The sequence below is a fragment of the Bufo gargarizans genome, chromosome 4 (genome assembly GCF_014858855.1).
Source record: "Bufo gargarizans isolate SCDJY-AF-19 chromosome 4, ASM1485885v1, whole genome shotgun sequence".
NCBI classification, from domain to species: Eukaryota; Metazoa; Chordata; class Amphibia; order Anura; family Bufonidae; genus Bufo; species Bufo gargarizans.
In genome coordinates, this window is record NC_058083.1 from 3,507,162 (window position 1) to 3,520,084 (window position 12,923).

Sequence of the window (12,923 nt, forward strand, 5' to 3'; positions counted from 1 at the left end):
ATTTCAAAACTCATAAGGAACACATACGTCAGGTCTTGCTCATCCTGTGGGAGAATAAATTATACGCGAAACTGGAAAAATGTGTGTTTGCGGTTCCAGAAATTCAATTTCTGGGGTTTCTTCTCTCCGCTTCTGGTTTTCGCATGGACCCCGAGAAGGTCCGCGCTGTGCCTTGAGTGGGAGCTTCCTGAGAATCGGAAGGCGCTGATGCGTTTTTTTGGGCTTTGCCAATTATTACAGGAAGTTTTATTTAGAATTATTCCTCTGTTGTTAAACCACTCACTGATATGACCAGAAAGGGGGTAGATTTTTCTTCCTGGTCGGTAGAGGCGCGTGTAAGGCCTTTTCTAATATCAAGGAGAGTTTTGCTTCCGCTCCCATCTTGGTACAACCTGATATTTCTCTACCCTTCATAGTTGAGGTTGATGCTTCTGAGGTGGGTGTGGGTGCGGTCTTGTCTCAGGGTCCCTCTCCTGCCAAATGGCGACCGTGTGCCTTTTTCTCGAAGAAACTCTCCTCCGCAGAGAGAAATTACGATGTGGGAGATAGGGAGTTGTTGGCCATCAAGTTGGCTTTTGAGGAATGGCGCCATTGGCTAGAGGGAGCCAGACACCCTATTACCGTGTTTACTGACCATAAAAATCTGGCCTACTTGGAGTCAGCCAAGCGTCTGAACCCGAGACAGGCCAGATGGTCTTTGTTCTTTTTAAGGTTTAATTTTGTTGTCATGTTCCGCCCTGGGGTTAAGAATGTGAAGGCAGATGCCCTGTCACGTTGTTTTCCGGGAGGTGGGAATTTTGAAGACCGGGGTCCCATTTTGGCTGATGGTGTGGTGGTCTCTGCTCTTTTTCCTGAATTGGAGGCAGAGGTGCAGGCAGCCTAGTCAGAGGCTCCTGATCTTTGTCCTCCTGGGAGGTTGTTTGTGCCTCTCGCTTTAAGACACAAGATTTTTAAGGAACACCACGATACTGCCCTTGCTGGGCACCCGGGGGCAAGAGCCACAGTGGATCTCATCGCTCAGAGATTCTGGTGGCCTGCGCTTCGTAAGTTGGTTGAGGGTTTTGTGGCAGCCTGCGAGACTTGCGCTCGTGCCAAAGTCCCTCATTCACGGCCATCAGGTCCTCTCCATCCCTTACCCATTCCTTCCCGTCCTTGGACACATCTGTCCATGGACTTCATAACGGACCTGCCTCGTTCCTCGGGGAAGACTGTGATTCTGGTGGTGGTGGACCGTTTTAGCAAAATGGTGCATTTCATCCCTTTTCCTGGTTTGCCCAATGCTAAGACGCTGGCGCAGGCATTTATTGATCACATTGTCAAATTGAATGGTATTCCTTCAGACATAGTCTCTGATAGGGGCACGCAGTTTGTTTCCAGATTCTGGAAGGCTTTCTGTTCTCGCTTGGGGGTTCGGTTGTCATTCTCTTCTGCTTTCCACCCGCAGTCGAATGGCCAGACAGAGGGCGTCAATCAGAATCTGGAGACATATCTGCGCTGTTTTGTGGCGGAGAATCAGGAGGATTGGTGTTATTTTTTGTCCCTTGCTGAGTTTGCTTTAAACAACCGTCGTCAGGAGTCCTCTGATAAGTCACCATTTTTTGGTGCATATGGGTTTCATCCGCAGTTTGGGACATTCTCGGGAGAGGGGTCTTCTGGTTTACCTGATGAGGACAGATTCTCCTCGTCTTTGTCATCTTTTTGGCAAAAGATTCAGGATAATCTAAAGAGCATGAGTGAGAGATATAAGCGTGTGGCAGATAAGAGACGTGTGCTTGGTCCGGACCTAAATGTTGGTGATCTGGTGTGGTTGTCTACCAAGAATATCAAATTGAAGGTTCCCTCCTGGAAGTTGGGTCCTAAGTTTATTGGGCCTTACAAAATCCTGTCTGTCATCAATCCTGTTGCCTACCGTCTTGATCTTCCTCAGACTTGGAAGATCCATAATGTTTTTCATGAGTCCTTATTAAAACCTTATGTTCAACCCATTGTACCCTCGCCTTTGCCTCCTCCTCCGATTATGGTTGATGGTAATCTTGAATTTCAGGTCTCTAGGATTGTGGATTCTCGTGCTGTTCGCGGTTCTCTCCAGTACCTCGTTCATTGGGAGGGTTATGGTCCTGAGGAGAGGATGTGGGTCCCAGTGACGGACATTAAGGCCACTCGTCTCATCAGGGCTTTCCATAGGTCCCATCCTGAGAAGGTGGGCTCTGAGTGTCCGGAGTCCACTCGTAGAGGGAGGGGTACTGTCACAACCAGACATCTGAGAAGCTCTGACAGATGCCTTTCAGAACCTCCTCCTTGAGCTTTCTTTGTTTTGGTTTTCAGTTCCTCATCTCGTTAGCCTCTCTCAGCTGTCATGTAGTTGGACTGATTGTATCCCTTTAAATTCCTCCCCATAATGCATTAGTGTGCGGTTTATACCACTTCCTGGAGTGTGTGTGCATGCTGATCCTATTTCCCAGTCTTTTACAAGATAAGTGTTGTATATTCATTTGTGATTTTCTGTTTGCTGGATCCCAGGTGACCCTGACTCCTTCCGTGTCTAGTGTAGGGAGCTGGTGGTCATGTCCCCTCACTATTGTAGGGTCTTCAGGTGTTAAACAGTCGAGGTACGAGGATATGCGATCATCTACCATTGGGATGTTCGCATAGGCTGAGCAGTCAGGGAGAGTGCCAGGTCTTATGCAGGGGTCTCCCTTTTTGTTCCTTAGTTTTGGATCCAGTGAGTCATATATTCATTTGGTATTGTCTTGTTTCCTGTACACCGTCCGTGACAGCTATACAGGCACAGTGTTCTACACCGCTATACAGGCACAGTGTTCTACACCGCTATACAGGCACAGTGTTCTACACCGCTATACAGGCACAGTGTTCTACACCACTATACAGGCACAGTGTTCTACACCACTATACAGGCACAGTGTTCTACACCGCTATACAGGCACAGTGTTCTACACCGCTATACAGGCACAGTGTTCTACACCGCTATACATGCACAGTGTTCTACACCGCTATACAGGCACAGTGTTCTACACCGCTATACAGGCACAGTGTTCTACACCGCTTTACAGGCACAGCGTTCTACACCGCTATACAGGCACAGCGTTCTACACCGCTATACAGGCACAGTGTTCTACACCGCTATACAGGCACAGTGTTCTACACCCCTATACAGGCACAGTGTTTTACACCCCTATACAGGCACAGTGTTCTACACTGCTATACAGGCTCTCTGCAAACAGGAAATAGTGTTTTTTTTATTGCAATTTGCCACAAATAAATTCAGATCAAATAAAATCTTTTTGGAGATCTCGAATTGAGAAATTTGCTCATCTCTAAAAGTGACCATTGTACCAGAGGCATTATGTATCCAGAGGGGACAATACTGTACGAGGCCAAAAAAGGCACATAATGACTTTGGCATTGACACTTTTGCTATGGCATCAAGTCTACTAGGGCTGAGATCTTGTCACGGTGCACACTGTGCGGGGTTCCAGTGGTAAGCGCAATGGGGCCGAGCGCCGAGCATGACGCTGGCCACGTCACATGACTCCACTAGCGCCCTATTTAAACGCAATCTGCTGGCCACATATTGCCTGTTATTGAGGTCCTTCCTGTGAATACTTAGTGGTTGTTGGTGTCCTGCTTGCGTTGAACGTCCTGTCTTTCTCATCCCTTGGTCTTGGCGTTCCCTCCTGGTTTTTACTTCAGCTTCTCCCTGACAATTCTCCGCTTGCTCCTCTGGTAATTAGCTGCTCTCCTGGTTATTGACTCTGCTCGTTTTGACTTCCCTTTTGTATGTTTATCCGTCTTCCCTGCACTTATCCTAGTTGAGGGTTTGTCGACCAGTTGTCCCTGGTCACTAGGACTTGCGAGGCAAGTAGGCAGGGACAGGGGTGCGGGTTGACCTCATTGGTCACTTCCCCACTCCCTGTGTGTGTGACAGAATAACAGGCCGTATTTACCATTGTTATCATGAATCCTTTGGTTACTCTTACGGAGCACGTCTCTAATTTGACTCAGATGGTTTAGGAATTGAGGGAGAAACTCTGTTTACATGAGTCAGGACAGAGTGCCTCCACTCCGCATTCACCTAGTCATCATATGGAGCCCCAGATTAAGCTTCCGGAACCATTTCTGGTGACTGTAAAAAGTTTTTCTTTCAAAGACAACTGTAAGCTTTATTTCACATTACGCCCCTTGTCATCTGGCTCAGAGCCAATGAGTGGGCATAGTTATCTCCCGACTACAGGGGGACCCCCAGAATTGGGCTTTTTCCTTACCTTCCGATGCTAGTTGTCTCAGTTCCGTTGAGGGGTTCTTTCAGGCTCTGGGAATTTTGTATGATGAACCTGACAGGGCCATGGTAGCTGAAGCCGCTCTTAAAGCTTTGGTACAGGGAGATCAACCTGTAGAAGAGTATTGTACCCAGTTGATGGTGTGTTCCCGCTGGCTGGAATGAACCAGCCCTTAAAAGCCAGTTCAGGTCAGGCTTGTCCGAGAATCTTAAAGACCTATTAGTAAACTATCAGCTTCCTGAGACATTGGAGGAGACTATGACACTCGCTGTTCGACTTGACAGACGTGTTAGGGAGAGATGGCAGGAACGTTTGCTTTTTCCCCAGGAGGTGGTCCAGCAAGAGGTCTGTCCTATGAGCAGAGCTGCTATCTCTTCTGAGGAACCTATGCAGGTCTGGATGACTCATAGAGATCAGCGTCACTGACGTGGATCTTGTTTCTGTTGTGGAGACTCAGACCATTGGATTAACCAGTGCACCAAGAATCCTTCCTCCGGTAAAGCGACCAAGACGGGGGAGCCTAAGAACCAGGTATATCCAAACGTGGTCAAGAGTAATTTATTAGTACTTACCATCTCAATGGGTAATAACAAATGTTCTGGTAATGCTTTTATCGAGGTTCTGCTGCCAAATGTATTGTTTATAAATTTGTACTAGGGTTCGGCATTCCAATTTTGACACTACCCACTCCCATCCACATCATGGTGATCAATTCCACCCCCCTGGTGGGTGGTACCATGAAGTATTCTACCCCTGAGATATCATTGACTGTGGGGGGTGTCACTCTGAAATATGCTCCCTGTTAGTTCTAGAAAACTTACCAGTAGAGGTAGTACTGGACTTGGCTTAAGTTATATAATCCCATTATTGACTGGACCAAGGGATAACTGGTGAAATGGGTGGTTTAGATGCGACTCGTGCTCGTCTGTGGTGCAAGCTGGCGTCTCAGAAGAATCCGATACATAGCCTCTAGTCTTAAAGGAATATATGGATGTGTTCTCCTCATCTGACCCAGAGAGTCTCCCCCCCCCCCCCCATAGGTCTTACGATTGCGCCATTGAATTGGTAGAGGGTGCTAGGTTTCCCAAGGAACATATCTATAACCTTTCTAGGCCTGAACGCAAGGCTATGGAGGATTATGTTAAAGAGAGTCTCAGTAAGGGGCACATTAGGCCTTCTGTATCTCCTATGGGGGCGGGATTTTTCTTTGTCAAAAAGAAGGATAGAGCTCAGACCTTGTATCGATTATCGGGAATTAAATAAGATTACGATTAAGAATCAATACTCCCTCCCGTTGATTCTCGATTTGTTTAATCAAGTACTGGGGGCTTCCTGGTTCTCTAAAATTAATTTGAAGGGGGCATATAATGTAATTCGAATCAAGGAGGGAAACGAGTGGAAGACAGCTTTCAATACTCCACCTGGACACTTTGAATATCTTGTAATGCCGTTTGGACTCAGCAATGCGCCAGCGGTTTTCCAAAACTATATGAATGATATTTTCAGAGAATCCTTGGGTAAATTTGTGATTGTTTACCTTGATGATGTTTAGATTTTTTCTCCTGATCTTGAGAGTCATGTGTTTCATGTTAAACAAGTGCTTGAGATTTTGAGGAAGAATCAATTGGCTGCCAAACAGGAGAAATGTATTTTTGGGGTACAAGAGATTTAGTATCTCAGGTATGTTCTCACTCCTCATGCTTTTAAAATGAATCCTAGCAAGGTATTAGTAATTATGGATTGGGTAAGGCCATCGTCCTTAAAGGCCTTACAAAGTTTTTTGGGGTTCGCTAATTATTACCGTAGATTTATAAATAATTTTTCAGTAATTGCTAGACCCTTGACCGACCTCACAAAAAAGGGGGCGGACCTGGATTACTTTTCTGTTGAAGCTATTGAAGCTTTTGAAACTCTTAAAAAGTCCTTCAGTAGCGCTCCTCTTTTGATTCAGCCGGATCAAGAGAGACCTTTCATTGTGGAGGTGGATGCCTCTGAGGACGGAGTGGGGGCGGTCCTCTCACAAGGCCGCTCTACTCTTACCATTTTAAGGCATTGCGCCTTCTTTTCCAGAAAATTTTCTCCCACCGAGAGAAATTATGACGTGGGGAATCGGGAATTGCTGGCCATTAAATGGGCGTTTGAGGAGTGGAGGCATTTTCTTGAAGGGGCTAAACATTGTGTCACCGTTGTCACGGATCACACAAATCTAATGTTTCTTGAGTCTGCTAAGAGGTTGAATCCCCGTCAAGCCAGATGGGCATTGTGTTTTTACACGTTTTAATTTCTCCATCACTTTCAGGCCAGGAAGTAGGAACGTGAAGGCCAATTCCGTATCTCAGAGTTTTTGTGTGTTTCAGCCTATGAACGCACCGTCTGAAACCATATTGCCAGCTAATGTATTTTTAGCAGCCTTGTCCCAAGATCTTACGGCTCTTATTAAGGCAGAACAACATCTGGCCCTGACACCAACAGATAAGTTGTTTGTCCCCGAACAATTCCGGCTCCGACTGTTGAGTGCCATGATTCTGTTTTGTGTGGACGTCCTGGTATCGAGAGTACTAAAGAGCTGATATCAAGGTCTTATTGGTGGTCCACCCTATTCAAGGATGTTAAGTCCTATGTGTCAGCCTGCAAGGTTTGTGCCAAGTCTAAAACCCTTAGATCTCGCCCTGCTAGGGAGTTGCGACCCCCACCCATTCCCAGTAGACCCTGGTCTCATATTTCTATGGATTTCATCACGGTTTGGGTAGTGGTCGACAGATTCAGTAAGATGGTACATTTTGTTCCTCTTTTTAAGCTTCCTAATGCTAAGACTCTGACCTCTGTATTTGTAGAACAAATTGTACGTTTGCACGGTATTCCCGAGAACATTGTATCTGATAGGGTTGTCCAGTTTGTGTTTAGATTTTGGAGAGCCTTCTGTCAGAGGTGTCAAATCTCTTTGTCTTTCTCGTCTGCCTATAATCATGAGAGTAACGGGCAGACAGAGCGACTTAATCAGTCTATGGAACAGTTTCGCAGGTCATACGTCTCCGAAGTACCTTCCTTTGGCAGAATTTGCGATAAACAACCATGTTAATTCCTTCGCTGGTGTCTCCCCATTATTTTGTAATTACGGTTTTCATCCTTGTTTTCATTCTCGGTCATCCGGTATCCGAGGCGGATAAGGTCTCGTCAGAACTGTGCACAGTTTGGGCTCGGGTTCAGTCGAACCTAGAAAAAGCTCAAAACAGTATTAAAATCAAAGCGAATAAGAAACATTCTAAGAGGATGGATTTTCAGGTTGGGGATAAGGTGTGGCTATCTTCTAAAATTTGCCTCTTAAGGTGGCCTCCAAAAAGTTTGCACCTCGCTTTATAGGTCCATACGAGATTACGGAGGTAATTAACACAGTATCTTTTAGGTTGAGACTTCCCGAGTCTTTCCGCATCCATGACGTCTTCCACAAATATCTGCTTAAGAGACATATTGCACCTGTTGTTCCTTCACAGTCCGCTCCGCCACAGGTACTGGTTAATGATTCCGTGGAATTTGTGATTTCCAAGATATTGGATGTTAGGAGAGTCCGTAACTTTTTACAGTACTGGTGCACTAGAAAGGCTATGGACTGGAGGAAAGGTCCTGGGTACCAGCTAAGGATGTACATGCCTCTAGACTTGTTAAAAAATGTAATGTGGAACATCCTGTCACCTGGGGCCTTGGGTCTGGTGGCCCAGCGTAAAAGGGGGGGGGGGTACTGTTACTGTGCGCTCTGTGCTGGGTTCCAGGAGGCGGGGATGGCCGCGGCGCGCTCGCGTCATCAGTCGCCCGTTCCCGTGTTGTAACCGCAATGGGGCTGAGTGCCAAGCTCCTTACTCGGCTGTATTGGAACTCAGGAGTCATGTGATGCTGGCCACGTCACATGACTCCACTAGCGCCCTATTTAAACGCAATATGCTGACCACAGATTGCCTGTTATTGAGGTCCTTCCTGCGAATACTTACACTTGGTTTCCTGCTTGTGTTGAACTTCCCGTCTGTCTCATACCTTGGTCTTGGCGTTCCCTCCTGGTTTTGACTTTGGCTTCCCCTGACGATTCTCCGCTTGCTCCTCTGGTAATTCGCTGCTGTCCTCGTTATTGACTCGGCTTGTTTGACTTCTCTGTTCTAGGTTTGTCTGTTTTCCCTGCACTTATCCTAGTTGAGGGTTTGTCGACCAGTTGTCCCTTGTCACTATGACTTGCGAGGCAAGTAGGCAGGGACAGGGGTTTGGGTTGAGCTCAGTCCCCACTCCCTGGGTGTGTGACAGATCTTTAATGCCCAGAGACAGACAGTGACCTAAAATGGCGACTGTCATTGTCATTGACAAAGCTGCAGTTTCTCCTTTGAAGCCTTACACCCATTTGAATTCAAAATTAAGTGATTGACTTAAAGAGGACCTTTCGTGGATCCTGACTTTGTAAATTCACTGCTCTTACAGTAAAGAGTCCATAGTCTCACTGCTCTTACAGTAAAGAGTCCATAGTCTCACTGCTCTTACAGTATAGAGTCCATAGTCTCACTGCTCTTACAGTATAGAGTCCATAGTCTCACTGCTCTTACAGTACAGAGTCCATAGTCTCACTGCTCTTACAGTATAGAGTCCATAGTCTCACCGCTCTTACAGTATAGAGTCCATAGTCTCACTGCTCTTACAGTAAAGAGTCCAAATAACACAAAGGGTTGCCCACTGTGGTTGTTGAGTTTCAGTAGTCCTGTGGGAGATAGTCCTGGTCAGGTAAAATAAGTCTGACATTTCTGGGTTTCTAACACCATGGACTGTAGATGGAAGCCCTCTTCTCTGGAATTTGGGGGAGACTTCAAAGGCCTCCAAGTCTGTCACTGAGAGAAAGAAAGACACAGATACAATGTCTCCAGGTGTCTTTCTCTGGAGAACAATGTCCTGCAGAGTAATATATTATCAGCAGACCTAATCAGGCCGATTACATTCAGTGTAAGGCAGAACGGCACATTTACCTATTAGTGTGAAGACTGGACATGACGGAGATTACATAGGGGACATATCTCCAGGTGTGTTTTATATGTCCATACGGAGGGTCTCCTGCCCCAGTACTACACCAGTATGAACTGGTCTTCCCCAGTATGAACCATCCTATGGACACAGTTTCAATGGGGGGATATGTACCAAGACAGTACACAACTATCACAGCACCTCTTGGCGCAAACACGACTCCAGTAGATAGTATTACAAATTTTTTCTATTTTCTAAAAAACAACATAATGTATATAATCTAATATTTGTTACAAAATATATAGCATGTAGCGTTAAAATGAATTTAAAAGTAAGAATAAATTAATTAATTAGTTAAATATAAATAAAATGGATATAATAGTTTGGATATAATAGTACCAAGGGCATAGCAGACAAAGGTTGATCAATGAAAATCAGTGAAATGGATGAATGAAAGCATTGCTTGAATCCATTTTAGCTGGATAAAAATATATATACACCTATATAAAATGCATGAAATACATACATGGGCGTACAATATATAGGTCGACTATAAAGTCCTCCTTGAATTATTAGTTATATGAGTCGCTGGGTGGTAAATATCAAAGTTGGTGTGGTTGTGGGGGGGGGGGGGGTTGGCAGCTAAAGGAGTGGTGGAAGGTACAGGGTAGGCAAGTTATTGGATTGGTCCTACATTATAAAAGAGGGAACAGTGGGACGGGGATTGGTATGGTTACCTTTTGGGTCCGTGCTAATGAAGATAGCGTAGCTTCCCACATATGGATGGTCCAAGCTGTAGGGATAATTTGGATGCATTAAAAATAATAGATAGGTAAGAAGGTTATAGCTGAAAATGACAAGTAGCTATTTGCATATGAAAATCACTAGATGTGATCATAATAGAAGCTGGGTAGGCGTGAGGTGGGGAGCTACATATAGTGAGCTAGAGGTGGATAGGGTAATGGGAGTGTACCAAGGGGAATGTTACCTGTAAGATCCAAGCAGCTGCTGGCAGCGCGGCCTCACACGTGTGTGAAAAAGCGCGCGCTTTAAAGAGAAGGGGAACGGGGGGCGGGGTCCTGGAGTGACAGCTGGCTACTCCGGAGCTGTCCCTGCTCTGTGTGCGCGCTGTGTGTGCGCACTGACTGTCAGAGCAGAGAAGGGGAGGGGGGCGGAGTCATGGATGGACAGCTGGCTACTCCGGAGCTGTCCCTGCTCTGTGTGCGCACTGACTGTCAGAGCAGAGAATGGGAGGGGGGCGGAGTCATGGATGGACAGCTGGCTACTCCTGAGCTGTCTCCTGCTCTGTGTGCGCGCTGTGTGTGCGCACTGACTGTCAGAGCAGAGAAGGGGAGGGGGGCGGGGTCCTGGAGTGACAGCTGGCTACTCCGGAGCTGTCCCTGCTCTGTGTGCGCGCTGTGTGTGCGCACTGACTGTCAGAGCAGAGAAGGGGAGGGGGGCGGAGTCATGGATGGACAGCTGGCTACTCCGGAGCTGTCCCTGCTCTGTGTGCGCACTGACTGTCAGAGCAGAGAAGGGGAGGGGGGCGGAGTCATGGATGGACAGCTGGCTACTCCTGAGCTGTCTCCTGCTCTGTGTGCGCGCTGTGTGTGCGCACTGACTGTCAGAGCAGAGAAGGGGAGGGGGCCGGAGTCATGGATGGACAGCTGGCTACTCCGGAGCTGTCCCTGCTCTGTGTGCACGCTGTGTGTGCGCACTGACTGTCAGAGCAGAGAAGGGGAGGGGGGCGGAGTCATGGATGGACAGCTGGCTACTCCGGAGCTGTCCCTGCTCTGTGTGCGCACTGACTGTCAGAGCAGAGAAGGGGAGGGGGGCGGAGTCATGGATGGACAGCTGGCTACTCCTGAGCTGTCTCCTGCTCTGTGTGCGCGCTGTGTGTGCGCACTGACTGTCAGAGCAGAGAAGGGGAGGGGGGCGGAGTCATGGATGGACAGCTGGCTACTCCGGAGCTGTCCCTGCTCTGTGTGCGCGCTGTGTGTGCGCACTGACTGTCAGAGCAGAGAAGGGGAGGGGGCCGGAGTCATGGATGGACAGCTGGCTACTCCGGAGCTGTCCCTGCTCTGTGTGCACGCTGTGTGTGCGCACTGACTGTCAGAGCAGAGAAGGGGAGGGGGGCGGAGTCATGGATGGACAGCTGGCTACTCCGGAGCTGTCCCTGCTCTGTGTGCGCGCTGTGTGTGCGCACTGACTGTCAGAGCGCAGCGGATCGATACATAATGAAGGGAGATAAGGGGAATGAACATGAATGACTGGAGGGGAGGGCTGTGTGTGGTATATTTTGGGAGCATATAATGTATAAATATGAGAGGGTCAGACTAGTAGGCGGATAGGGATTAAGAAACAGGACCAAATGGGGGACCTAGCTGGTGATATGGATAAGTGGGACTATATGAAAGGTGGGTGACCATAGGTAACTGACAGGAGGGTGTAGGGGGGATAGAGGGGCAAGGGTGGCCAGTGAGAGGGAGAGGAATGGAGGTGAAGGGCTGTCCTATGGGAAAGGACGGGGGGATTGGTGGAGGAGATCCGTGGAGCTGGTTGGACCAAATGAAAAAAGGAGGATCAATGAAGCTGGTTGGACCCAATGTGCGGGTTGAGGAAAGGGGACTAACCAGGATGCGGATGGGAGGTAAAGCAGGTGGGGAGGATTGGGGATAGGGGAGGATAGAGGAATGGGTGGAGGGATGGATGGGTTCTGGACCCGAGGTGGTCAGTTCGGAGGTTCAGTTGTAGCATATGCTGGGCTGAATTAGTGATGAAGGATCCTAGAGTGAGATAGCTAGTCTGAGGAAGTTGGTTGGAGTGTATGGTCCAGAGTTCATTAGAAGCAATTGCTCTCAAGCAATTCATTCAGGCCATAGGGTTCTAATGTTTGCAACTTGAAAATCCAAAACATTTCCTTACGTCTTAGTTTCTGGTAACGGTTGGCATGAGTTTCAGGAATGTGTTCAATAGGTGCTATAGACAGATTTGCAGAGTCCTTATTGTGAGTTTGAAAGAAATGTCTGGATACTCCATGTTTCATAAAACCATTTGTTATATTCCAACGATGTTTGTTGATTCTTTCCCTTAGGGTCAGGGTAGTGCTGCCTATGTACTGTAGCCCACATGTGCATTCTAATAGGTAAATTACATACGTGGATGAACACTTCAAGAAATATTTTATCTCAAATTGTTCTCCAGTGATGTTACTAGAAAATTTGGTGACTCTGGAAGAAATGTTGGAACAACATTAGCATCGACGGTGTCCACATTTGAAGCTCCCGAGGACTTCAGGAAATAGGGTCATGGTATGTGATCTGTTCTGTTTCTTGTCCCATAACTTACTAGGAGCAATGAGATTTTTGAGGGTTTTAGCCCTCCTAAAGGTTATCTGACGTCTTGGTCGGATGTGTTTTTTCTAAAATGGATCTGATTGTAGGATAGGCCAGTGCTTGTTAAGAATGTTCCGCAGAATGTTGTGATTAATGTTATATGTGGTGATGAAAGTGGATCTGAAATTCTTGGTGGCTTTTGAATCCACTTGTTCCATCTTTAGGAGAGGCAATCTTCTTGAGTAAATCCCTGTGCTCGTTGGTAAGCTGCTTCTATGATCTTACCCGGGTATCCCTTGTT